This window comes from Pinus tabuliformis, chromosome 1_1, assembly GCF_031772625.1.
Source record: "Pinus tabuliformis cultivar Carrire ecotype Pingquan chromosome 1_1, CPIR1, whole genome shotgun sequence".
Classification (NCBI taxonomy): Eukaryota; Viridiplantae; Streptophyta; class Pinopsida; order Pinales; family Pinaceae; genus Pinus; species Pinus tabuliformis.
The window spans coordinates 529,813,355-529,827,140 of NC_142297.1; positions in this window are offsets into that span (position 1 = coordinate 529,813,355).

Sequence of the window (13,786 nt, forward strand, 5' to 3'; positions counted from 1 at the left end):
TTATTGATAGCATAAATGACTGCTAGGAATTCCTTTTCAGTGACTGTATAATTAAGTTCAGCTGGTGTCATATTCTTACTGATAAAATAAATAGCATAGGGAAGACTGTTTTCTTCTTGGCCCAAGACAGCTCCAATTGCAGTATCTGAGGCATCAGAGGATATATGAAAGGGGAGTGCCCAATCAGGTCCTCTCAAAATGGGAGCTGTAGACAACTGATGTTTAAGTTCATTAAATGCCTTTTCACAATCATCAGTCCACTTAAATTCAACATTTTTTGTTAATAACACAAACAGAGGAGAAGCTATTTTGGAAAAATTCTTGATAAATCTTCTATAATATCCAGCATGTCCTAAAAAGCTTCTTACATCAGTTTGTGTTTTGGGGATAGGGAGGGTCTGAATTACCTGTATTTTAGCTGGATCGACTTCAATTCCTAGGAATGAAATGAAGTGACCCAATACAATACCTTGATTCATCATCATATGGAATTTTTTAGTGCTTAAGGCAAGGTGTGCTTCTATACATCGCTTAAGTACTTTTTCAAGGCTCTGCAGTGCATCCTCAAAAGTCACACCATAAGGAGTAAAATCATCCATAAATATTTCTAAGGAATCATTTAGCATATCAGAAAAAATCCCTATCACTGCTCTTTGAAATGTTGCTCGGGCATTACATAGCCCAAATGGAAGAACCCTATAGGCAAAGGTCCCCCATGGGCTAGTAAACGTGGTCTTGTCCTGGTCTTGGGGTGGAATCTTAATTTGATTGTATCCACTAAATCCATTCAAAAATGAAAAGAATTTCTTACCTACCAAATTATCTAATACCTGATCAATGAATGGTAAAGGGAAATGGTCTTTTTGGGTGGCTTTATTTAAAGCTCTGTAATCCACACATACTCTCCATTTGCCATTTTTCTTAGGTACAATTACAAGTGGAGAAACCCACTCACTATCAGATATAGGATATATAAATCCTGCATTCAACAGTTTTTGAAGTTCTTCCTTCACAATTTCCCTTAAATTGGGATTCATCCGTCATTGGGGTTGACAGACTGGGCGGGATCCTTCTTTAATATAAATGCGGTGAGTGCATAGCTCACGAGAAATCCCCTTCATGTCTATATAATACCATGCAAATTCTTCTTTATTCTCCCGGAGTAACTTTATTAACTGCTATTTTTCATTATCAGTTAAGTTAGGATTTATATTTAATGTTTTGCCAGGCTCAATTTCTATTGTTGTACTTTCGGAGGAGATGCCTACTATTGTCTGAGATAAATTATCAGTTTTCAGGTTCTGCTGAGATTCAGATTTCAAGATTGCAGTGAAGTGATTATGCATTTTTGGGCTGACCGAAGAAGGTTCAGAAATAAAGCTACTGATTAATTCATCTTCGGTAGAATCTTTGAAAGTTAAGGCTTGTCCGATAGTCAAGATAGGTTGGGTTTCTTCATCCTCATAATCTACCCATACAAAGTTGTCATTATTAATCATGGGTGTAGCATGAGGATAAAGGGTAAGTTGTTTGGTTTCCTGCCCATTAGAGATGGTCATTGATCCTGATCTACAGCTGATGAAAGCATCTGCTGTAGCTAGCCAAGGTCTTCCTAGAATCAGTGGATGACCCCCCAACTTTGTTTTAGTTTGTAACACCACAAAATCAGCTGGGTAATTCCAAAATTCTACAAAAATTATCAGGTCTTCAATGACTCCTTCAGGTTTAATTGTAGAGCGATCAACCAGCTCTAGAATGGTTGGAGTTTCCCTAATAAAGTTTTTTAACTGCAGCAATTGTGCTGTTTCAAGTGTCATAATGTTTATTGCAGCACCCAAATCTACTAGAACTTTAGAGACAAAGGTTTTTCCAACCTGAACTGTTACTGTAGGGTGACCAGGGTCACCATGTTTCATAGGAGGATCTTTTTCTGTCATTAAAGCAGTCAGTTTTCCCATCACATGAACTGTGAGGGGGTCCTTAGCTTTTCTTCCAGGTTTTTTTATACAGATATCCCTAACAGTCCTAGCATAAATAGGAACATCTCTTAGTGCTTGCAATAATGGAATTTTGACATATAAATTCTGCAGTTCTCCTAAAAGGTTAAAAGCAGGTGGCTCAAGTGTTTTGGTGAGAGCCAGACGTTCAGGGAATGGCGGATCTGCTGTTTGAGCAGTGTTGTTAGATGCTGATTCAACTGTTTCAGCATTATTGTTAGCTGGCTTTTCTTTTCCAACTTCCTCTTTATCAGAGTCAGTAATGTCATCAATGATGGGTTCAACAATTCTCCCAGAACGAAGATGGATATCATTACATTGCATAGGGGAGACAGGCTGATTTTGAACATCAATTACTTGCAGAGCTTTATTATTATTTGGGTTGGGGTTAGGTTGCACAGGCAGCTGTGGTCTAATTGCTTGGTTATTCGGAGGAGTATTGGATGGTAAGGAAAGAGATTGTTGATGCTGAGGGAATGGCATCTGCTGGGCTGCCCAGTTTGGATTCCATTGATTAAAATACGACTGCTGGGGGGCCCAAGGATTCCACATGGTAGGATCAGAAAAAGGAGGGCTTGGTTGCTGCATGGGTAGAAAATGCATCGGATTAAAGGGTGGGTATTACATTTGGTTCATGGGTGGGTAATTTGTTTGAAAAGGAGAATGATTATTCCAACGACTAAATGCTGTGTTAGAATTCATACCTTGTCTTTGTGGCCATTGCCTCCTCTGTGTCATCAGGTATACTGCTTCAGCCTCTTCTTCAGTTGACTGCAGTGCTGCTTTTATTCCAGGCAGAGAAGGGCATTACTGGGTCTCATGGTCCTTTTCACAAATCATGCAAACTGGTACCTTATCTAGTGGGCATTCCCTGAGTGGGTGCTTTTCTCTTCATTTAGAGCAGAAAATAGCCAGGGCAGCTTCTGCTTCTGCCTGTTTCTTTTTTACCTCTAGAGCATCAATTTGTGAAGCAAAAGAGCTTAACATTTCAGTTTTAAATTCTTCCAACAAATTACCTATTTCAGCTCGTGTTGCTCCTCCACTTGCTGACTTCTGGACTCTTGAATATATGATGCCCCTGCTTTTTGGTCTGCTTGCTGCTCCTCTTGAACATCTCATACAGAGGTTGATAATTTCATCAAATGGTTCCTTGGAAATGTCCCCTTTTCCAAGCATATTCAACATGTCCAAGCAGTCATCTCGTACCCCTTTCAACAGTATTGTCTTCAGAATATCTTTACTCATGGTAGGGTGGTCAGACCGCTGCAGATTATACTGCAGTCTTTCCACAAAATCCTCCAGATTCTCGTCCTCCTTCTGAACCATCTTAAACAACTCTTCCTTCCTCTCTCTTGTTCGGCAGTAATCCTGATATTTGGCCAGAAAAATTTCTTTCATCTGATCCCAGGTAGTGATTGCCTGAGCTCCTAAGCTCATAAACCACCTTAACACATTCCCTTTCAGTGTTGCTGGAAACAGTTTTAGTTTCTGATTAGGGCTCACATAATCATAACTTCTACATAGTATATCAAATTCAAAGAGGAATTCATCCGAGTCTTCAGAGGATAACCCATGAAAGTTGGGTAATGCTAAAAGTGGAATGTTCTTCATAGGGTTTGCCCCTCTCGGGAGCTCCCCAATAGGGAACTCTAGGGTAGAGAGTGAGTTTTCCCCCCTTCCTTCCGCTCTGTTATCCTCCATTGGTCTTTTTCCTGAATCGCTTGCTCTATCTTCAGTATCTTCTGTCTCTTCAGGTTCTTCTACCGGTTCCTCAGTGTGCTCTGGCACTTCCAGCTTCCTTTCAGGTCCTAGTACTTCCTCCGTCTGTCGATCTGTTTGTGAGGAATATTAGATCTAAGGCCTCCGGGAACTCGTCCTCTGTGATGTCTCGGCCTTTGAAATAATTTCGTCAATGAAGGTCTTTCTTCCTCCTCCGCCCTTGCCGCCTGTGAAATTAGGTTTCCTGCGTCCTCTCATGCACCTGTTATTCTTAAAAGGAAATCATTAATGCTTTTAAAATCTCTAGTCACCTTCCCCGGCAACAGTGCCAAAATGTTGGCTACTCGAATTGTTTATTGATTAAACAGTCGAGTACCACATTAATTTGTCAACCCGGGAAAGTCCTTTTATTTCAAAGGTGACCTCGTATTGTATGTACTTAACTCTAAAAGCATTAAAAGTTGTAGTATACACAATTCTACTTTCTGTCAAACTCCTTACTCTACGTCATAGCAGTTAAAATATATTGCAGAGATGAAATGAAAGCAGTTAACTAAAGATACAAATCTGCAAAGAGAAATAATGGTTGCTTTGTTAACAGAGGATCAGGACCCTATCCTCAGGGTAAGGATGTTCAGCACCTGCCCCTGTAACCAATTTGCCAATACACACTGCAATTCCTAATCACCGGTGAAGTACTCTTTTACAATATCACGCAACTGACAAAACAGAGTATCAGCAAAAGGAAATTATCAGAGGTAATGTTACAGAATTCAAACACACTCACACACCAACAGAAAATAAATGGGTGAATCTTGTGAAGAAGGTGGGCCCTGTCCCTCTCACAAGATTCCCCAGAACACAGATGCTAAATCAAATGCTCAGAACAATCCTTTATTCATCTACCAAAATGTCCAGTTACAATGAAGATTCAGACTTGCTTTTGTTTTACAGAATTCCCCCTTACAACTTGTTCAAATCCCCTTCTAATGTAGATGTCTCCTCTTTATAGAGGAGACATCTATTACAATAGACCGTCCTAGTTCATTCAGTTTAACCTTTTTGTTCAAAATAAGAAATCCATCCTTGTTACAGGATGTCGTTACAACAGTGTGACTAAGTATTCTTTCTTGGGTCTCTTACTGTTACAAAACTGGTAAAAGAACCTCAACCGTCTTCTTGGAATCCTCGTACTATCCTTTGCCGCTTCACCATTGTTACTGATTTAGTAAACTCTGTTGTTCCTAGTGTTTCAGCAACTGTAACTATGTTTTACCCTTTCTGGATAATTGCTGATCGTGTTGTGTCAGCATGGAGTTCCGTCGGTCTTCAGATGGTTGCTGTTTCCGCTTGCTATTTCCGGTGTTCCAGCTATTGCAAAATAACGTTTTCCCTGCTTTAGATAGTTGTTGTTTCTGGTGTTGCAGCAACTGCGTAGTTGTTTTTTCTAGTGTTGCAGCAACTACGTAGTTGCTGTTTCTGGTGTTACAGCAACTGCGGACTATAATTTCTACAGACTTTAAACAGTTCAACGGTTACTTAGCAACTTGGTCAACTTCTCCAAAGATTAATTATAAAGATAACATGAATATGTAATGAATGATTAAACATATAGTAATGAGGAGAGTTACTTCATACCTTGGAATGATTAGGTCATTATATAATCAAGGCTTTCAACTGATGGGCTGAAGAGGGTAATATTATAGCAAAAATACAAGGTCAAAAGTGGTCAATTTGGAGTCCTAACAGGTAAAAATAGACGGACTTCAATTTTTAGACAAATGGGCAGAGTCTATTTTAGACTGCTAGTCTAAATATAGAACAATCGAATATTATTAGCTCTTATTAATATTTGGACTATAAACATTATCTTATCCTCTTGCAGCACTTCAGTTCGAGCTACGGATGTGGCACATGCAACAGCCAGAAGGAAATACGTGATTCCTATGGGTTACTTGAGCTATTGCATGATGGACTTCAGTTAGAACTCAAGTGATTGAGTTTGGTGGATTTGATTGAGGAGTTGATGGAGTTGTGTTCAATTTGACTTAGTTGAACTAGTTGTATTTAGTCTAATTGAAAAATACAATAGTGATGAGTCGTGTGAATTAATTATTAATTAATTCACTAATTATTAACTCATAAATCAACTAAAGAATACATCAGTTAACTCAGTGCATGGACAGTTCAGTGGAAACAAGTGTTAGAGGTGAGTGAAAGGGTGAGACTACTATCAGTTGTGACTATAGTTGTGCATGAGATTTGCACATGCATTGATTGAGATTGCCAATGAGGATTTCACAGTACATACCAAGGGCATTCGAACTTGGTTTGCATTCATTCTCATGCAGGATTGCGCAATGGAGGCAGGCAAACAGTGGAGAAGATTTGAACCTGTGACTTGTTCAGATCTGAGCTAGTTTGTGTGTAGCAGGTGGAGATTGTACTGAGTACTTGTGAGGAGTATTGTACTATGTATTGTTACATGTTCTCTATCATTATAATATACAGATAATTGGGGTTTTCAGCTGTATGCTTTCCCCATTACATACTTTGTTGATATGTGTGATTGATGTTTCAATGTGCGCATGCGATTGTTTCTTAATTATGCAAATTGATGATCAATGGTAGAGGAGGTTATGTATTATGCATGCATTCCACAAATAATGTATAATCAGGATAATCTCTGTGAATAAGTGTAATATTATTCAAAATTTCTACATGGTATCAGAGCAGGTTGATCATCAGATCTATTATTCAGAAAGTGATTACATTTTATTTCTTCAGGGAGAGTCTGTAATCGGGTCAGGTAGCCTCTGGATTCAACCTTCTTTTGGAAGGTGAGATATCTGGTAAATGCCCATACAGTCAATCTCTGTACGAGAAATAATTTTTTTCACGAATTTTATATCAGAAACGGTTGAGTTTTGAGCCGGTGGAATTCGAATTTGCAACAATGTTTTCTTGGTGTCGAAGTTGAAATGTCTTTCAACGGATTGCGATTGGAGTATGCCCTTGAAGGCAAATCGAATTATATTGCATGGAAAGACAGGATGGAGGAAGTGTTAGATGACAATGGGTTGAAGGGTTCATAGATGTTGAAGTCCCAAAGCCTATTAATTCTGCTCAAGTTGAGGGTTGGAAAACGAAGACAACAAAGTGTCGAAGGATTCTGTTGGAGGGCATGAAGGATCACATTGTATCCAGCCTGCATGGAAAGGCTTCTCCATACTTGATGTGGAAAGCATTAACAGATTTATTCCAAAGCAAGAGCGACTAGAGGAAGTTGGAGCTCAAGGATAAACTCAGAAACATTAAGTGTGAGAATGGAGACAGTATGGCCAAGTATCTCACGAAGTTCACCCAATGCCGGGATGAGCCGGGAAGTGTGGGTGTGACTGTCGATGATGAGGACTTGGTGAGCTTGACTCTCCTTGGTCTTCCAAAGAGTTGGCATTCCTATCAGGACTTTGTCAATGGTCGGGAGAAATTGCCAGGATGGGAGAGACTTTGGTCTGATCTCGTGCAAGAGGATATCAGGCGGAATACCAAGGATGAATCTTCATCAAAGGCATCTGATGAAGAAAATTGTGCTTTGGATGCCAAAGCAAAGAAGGGGAAGAACAAGAAAGCTTCTCATTCCAGTGCAAAAGGCAAGAAGTAGGATATGTCCAAGGTGAAGTGCTTTCATTGTCACCAGCACGGAATTATGCCACAAATTGTCCGCAAAAGAAGAAAAATAAGCAAGCTGCTGGATCTGTAGTGGGAGAGGCCTTAGCCTCGCAGTTTGAGCTGTATTTTTCGCTGATCGCATGCTTGGTATCAAGTGTGATGGGATCAATATGGTTCTTGGATAGTGGTGCGTCTTTTCACATGATAGGAGATCGAGATTTGTTTTATGATCTGGATGAGAAAGATCTTGGAGTGCACATCGAGATGGGCGATGATGGTAGATACAGTGCGACCAGTATCGGTACCATTTCCTTTGAGAGGGAGTCTGGTAAACCCTTCGTATTGAAGGAAGTGATGCATGTTCCAGGATTTAAGAAGAATCTTATCTCTGTGGCGATGTTAGAAGACAAGGGATATGATGTTGTCTTCAGCAAGGGAAAGGCTTTCCTGCGCAGTAAGACAACTGGAGAAACCCGGAAGATAGGGGTTCGAGTCGAGAACCTTTATCAATTGCATGTAGATGGCTGCGCAGCAATGGCATGCAAGGTAGAAGGAGTGGTGAATCGGGATGATGGCGAGCTGTGGCACCGGAGATTGGGCCACCTTCACCATGGAGCCTTGAAGATACTGCAACAGATTTCTACTAGGCTTCCTAAAGGCACTCTTGCGCAGTCAGATCAGTGCAAGGGTTGTACTTTGGGAAAATTTGTGAAAGCCACCTTTCACAAGAAGGATAGTTGTGCCACGATGATCCTTGAGAGAATTCACATAGATGTGTGTGGACCTTTCTCAGTAGCTTCAACAGCAAAGCACAAGTACTATGTGATCTTTTTTGATGATTTCTCTCGAAAGTGCTGGATCTTCTTCATGCAGAAGAAGAGCGAGACATACTCAAGGTTCTGTGAGTTCAAAGCACTGGTCGAGAAAGAATCGGGGAAGAAGGTGAAGGCTCTTAGGAGCGACAATGGTGGTGAATTCATCTCTGGCGAGTTCAAGGACTTCTGCAACGCAGAAGGGATTCGAAGAGAGCTCATAGCTCCCCATAACCCACAACAGAACGGGGTTGCTGAGCAGAAGAACAGAACGATCGTGGGTGTTGCACGGGCGATGTTGCATGATTAGGGCCTACCCCTTCACTTGTGGGTGGAGGCATGCAATACTGCAGTATATGTGTAGAACCATTGTCCTTGCAAGATACTTGACATGAGTACACCTAAGGAGGCTTATTCTAGTAAGAGGCCTGATATTTTCCATTTGAGGATTTTTGGTTCTCCTGTTTACATGCATGTGACGAAGGATGCCGGGAAGACGCTGGAGACGAACACAAAGGTTGGGATATTTGTGGGGTACACTGATACGCCCCACAACTATCGTGTGTATTTGCCAAACAATCGCAAGACTGTTGTGCGACGGGATATCAAATTTCAGGAGGAGAAAGCCATGAAGTGTTCGCTTGAGAGGGAGCCACACTTGCATGCAGATGAGGAGCTATTAGTTCCTAAGGATGAGCTTCAGGATGTGGATCAGTCACAAGATGAAGTTCATGGAGTGGAAGAGACCACTCATGCAGCGCCAACCATTAGAGGGCGAAAGCGCACTACAGAAGTTGAGCGACTGGCTTGAGAGGCAGAGAAGGTTGTAGGAACAACTACAACACAGTGCAGACAGAGACAGTCACCTGATCGGTACACTAGATACATGGCTCTTGTGAGAAAATGTGTCATGACTGAGCCATCCTCTTTCGACGAAGCTATGGAGGATCCCACATGGGTAGATGCCATGGTGGAAGAGTATGATTCGATTGTCAGAAACACTGCATGGGAGATTGTCCCAAGACTAGAGGGGAAATCAGTGGTGGGTTCGAGATGGATCTACAAAGTGAAGCAGGTAGCTGACAGGAGTGTGGAGAAGTACAAGGCAAGATTTGTTGCCCGAGGCTTCTCAAAAATAGAGGGGATCGATTATGAGGAGACCTTTGCACCTGTCGCAAGGTATTCTTCCATACGGACGATTCTTGCTCTCTCAGTGCAGATGGGGTGGCACATCCATCAGATGGATGTGAAGACTGTGTTCCTCAATGGAGTCATTGAGGAGGAGGTGTACATAGAGCAGCCTGAAGGTTTCGAGATCTTCAGCAGTGAGTCGCATGTGTGCAGGCTCAAGAGAGCGTTGTATGGGTTGAAACAAGCACCTCGTGCTTGGTACACATAGATAGACAGTTATTTCACCGGACTTGGATTCTCCAAGAGTGAGGTGGATCCTAACCTATACCAGATTGTGGTGGAGGGTAAGTTGCTGATCATTGTACTTTATGTAGATGATTTGATTTTGACGGGAGATGAGTTGTTGATAGTTTCATGCATGGAGGATCTTGCTAGAGAGTTTGAGATGAAGGACTTGGGCCTCCTTCATTATTTCCTGGGATTGGAAATTTGGCAGCGCAATGATGGACTATTTGTTTCTCAGGGTAAGTATGCCCGGGAGATACTGGAGAAGTTCAACATGCATGGCTGCAAGCCTGTTGATACTCCTCTTCCTGGAGGTTGGAGGAAGGAGGATGCTACTTCAGCGGAGGTAGTGGATGCCACTGTTTATCGACAGTTGGTGGGCTCACTTATGTATCTGGTCAATACACGACCCGATATATGCTATGTTGTTAACCAACTTTCACAAGCATGGTTAAGCCAACCAAGCTCTTCCGGAAGGCAGGCAAGCATGTATTGCGTTATCTCAGAGGCAAATCGAGATATGTATTGTGGTACAGATAGGAGGATGAGGTGAAGCTATGTGGCTTCACGGATGCAGATTGGGCAGGGAGCCCAACGGACAGAAAGAGCACATCTGGAGGGATCTTTAGTATCGGGTCGACAACAGTTTCTTGGTACAGCAGGAAGCAGAGATCTATGACACTCAGTTCAGCAGAGGCCGAGTATATGGTAGCAAGTTTGGCTGCATGCAAAGCTATATGGATGAGGAAGATCCTGGTCGAGTTGTTTGGGTCACACTTGGAACCTACTGTGATTTATTGTGATAACCAGAGTTGCATTAAACTCTTGACTAATCCAGTATTTCATGATAGATCCAAGCACATCGACATCAGGTACCATCATATCAGAGATTGTGTGCAGCGGAGAATCATGTTACTTTCATACATTCCCACGGAGGATCAGGATGTTGATATCTTGATGAAGGCACTCACCAGGAGCAAATTCAAATACCACAGAGGCAGGATAGGGGTTGCAGATAATCCATATCTTGTTGAGAGGGACTGTTGAAAATGCAACAAGATGATGGAGCTTAGTGAAAAGGAGCCGCCTTCACTAAGTGGGTCTGCAGGCTATTTTTGGTGCAAAGTCTATTTTTAGACTATGTCTATTTTTAGACATATGGATCATGGTCTATGAGTTGCAGGATGCTATTTATGGATGATTGGTCATGTTGGTAAAAATAGATGGACTTCTATTTCTAGACATATGGGCGAAGTCTATTTTTAGACTGCTAGTCTAAATATAGAACAATCGAATATTATTAGCTCTTATTAATATTCGACCATAAACATTATCTTATCCTCTTGTAGCACTTCAGTTCGAAATATGGATGTGGCACTGCAATTTCCAGAAGGAAATACGTGATTCCTATGGGTTACTTGAGCTATTGCATGATGGACTTTAGTTAGAACTCAAGTGATTGAGTTTGGTGGAGTTGATGGAGTTGTTTTCAGTTTGACTTAGTTGAACTAGTTGTATTTAGTCTAACTGACAAATACACTAGTGATGAGTGGTGTGAATTAATTATTAATTAATTCACTAATTATTAACTCATAAATCAACTAAAGAATACATCAGTTAACTCAGTGCATGGACAGTTCAGTGGAGACAAGTGTTAGAGGTGAGTGAAAGGGTGAGACTACTATCAGTTGTGACTATAGTTGTGCATGAGATTTGCACATGCATTGATTGAGTTTGCCAATGAGGATTGCACAGTACATACCAAGGGAATTTGAACTTGGTTTGCAGTCATTCTCATGCAGGATTGCGCAGTGGAGGTAGGCAAACAGTGGAGGAGATTTGAACCTGTGACTTGTTCATATCTGAGCTAGTTTGTGTGTAGCAGGTGGAGATAGTACTGAGTACTTGTGAGGGAGTATTGTACTATGGATTGTTACATGTTCTATATCATTATAATATACAGATATTTGGGGGTTTTCAGTTGTATGCTTTCCCCATTACATACTGTGTTGATATGTGTGATTGATGTTTCAATGTGCACATGCAATTGTTTCTTAATTCTGAAAATTGATGATCAATGTTAGAGGAGGTTATGTATTATGCATGCATTCCGCAAATAGTGTATAAGTAGGATAATCTTTGTGAATAAGTGTTATATTATTCAAAATTTCTACAATCTGAGCTAAGGCAGCCCAGACCCACCGACGGGCGTCTGAACACATGAGAAGTATCAATGCATGGTGAAACTTAGTGTAAAAATGAGTAAATGATAATGCATGTAAACAGTAAGTGCAAGATTCAAAAAATGAGAAAGAATGCACATGTGAGAAGCAAGTCACCGCAATGATGGCCGTCGGTGTAAAATTAGTGTCATGCATGCGACAATAGTGAGATGCAAATGAAAACTGAAATGATGTTTCTACAAGATAACATACATTAAAACGACAACATGCACTCATTGAAATCAAGTAGAAAACACTCTCACAAAGAGAAACACAAAAAGCGACAGAAATCCAGCTCAAGAGATGAGAAGTAGGCTTACCATGAAACAGCTAAGCTGAAAGTGCCGAACACTCCTGGATGTGATGTGGGATGTAAGAGATGCAAGATCGATGTGAGGAATGAGCTAAGCAGTGTCCAGTTCATAAGTTTTGATAATATCGAGGTTATGACGCACATGCCACAAATCTAGGAAAAAGTTACACTTGGAAAGAGGTTTCTAAAATGATCTTTGCATGTAACCTCCAACTGCTCAAAATAGATCCCTCAAATTTAGGGATGCCTTTTGCATGCTACCTTTTGATATTTCGGGAAAAGCATCCCATGTACGCAAATCAATTTTGCTCAGTCCTGGAGGGAACTTATCAACCCTAAAGGTACATGCATTGGTCTGAGAGCCTGGGATGAAAATTTGTGTAGTTTCTGGGATGAGCAGAGCTGGATGTCTGTTAGGCATTGCGCAATTTTTGGGCTGAACAGGTCACTGTCTCCCAGAATTGTGCAATTTATGGGCTGAGGCCCAGTGTCGAGTCAGATTACGTAGTGTTCTGAAGGAATCCTGTCTGACTGTTCTGCACAATTTTGGAGCTTAACATGCCTCCCAACAAATTTGTGCAATTTCTAGAGGGAAGGTTGGTTCCCTTCCAAAATTGTGCAATTTTCTGGGGGAGATGCTCAGACAGTAAATAATCTAAGTCAGAGATGGAAGCCTATGAAGGGAGTGAAGCAAACTGACATGCATAGGCTGGCAAGCCACTAAAAATTAGGTGAATCCTATGTACTTGACAGTGCAAGACATGTTGTTAAGGATGGTTGGTAGGGAGGCTCAAAAAAGAAGCTAAGGGAAAATTTTGGAGGGTTTTTGTAGCTGCTACAACACTTGGCGACACACTAGTAGAACTCCAACTCCCTGAATGGACCTTGTTCATGAAAATCAAGTCTAACAACTTCGGAAGTATTGTTCAGTTCCATGTTTGTCTTGGTTTCCACACTTGCTTGATTGTAAGATGTAGCATCTACCAAGCTCTTGGTCAGTCGGCACACATTTTAAGCTAAGCCAACGTAGTTTTTTAGATTGGGATGAGGGGTATATTGGTGCACAAGCCATATGATCATTAGAGTTTAGTTTCATCTCTAGTTGCTCTGCTGCCAGCAGGTCTGGACAGTACCTTGGCTGAGTCATGTAGGAACACAAGCATCGCTCCGCTGCCAGCAAGCATGGTAAGTACCCCAACGGAGTTACTTGTATCACCTCTCTGCACAGGAAACATTTCTCTTATTTTTCCTGATTTGTTTTCATTTTTTAGAAGGTTTTTCACATTTTCATTTTTCGTAATTGTGCATAGCACTTATTCATTTAAGAGGCGGAAGAGGGATCCCAACTTATTGAGAGCAGAAGAGGTTGTTCCTTCAAAGAATTAGTTTTATATACCTCTGACGTTCTTGTTAAGGTTTTCCCCCTCACCTTACGCTACTTAACTGACTGACAAGGATTAACCCAAAAGAAATCAACTAGAGTAGGTGATACTAGTTAGCACACAAGCATTGTGTTTTCACCAAGGTTCGCATCGAAAAACACATATTTTGGTGTATCATGGACTGAAAGACAACAAGTATTCTTCATCAGAGTCAGGATGACAGATAACCAAATATTGATAACTGCACAAGTCC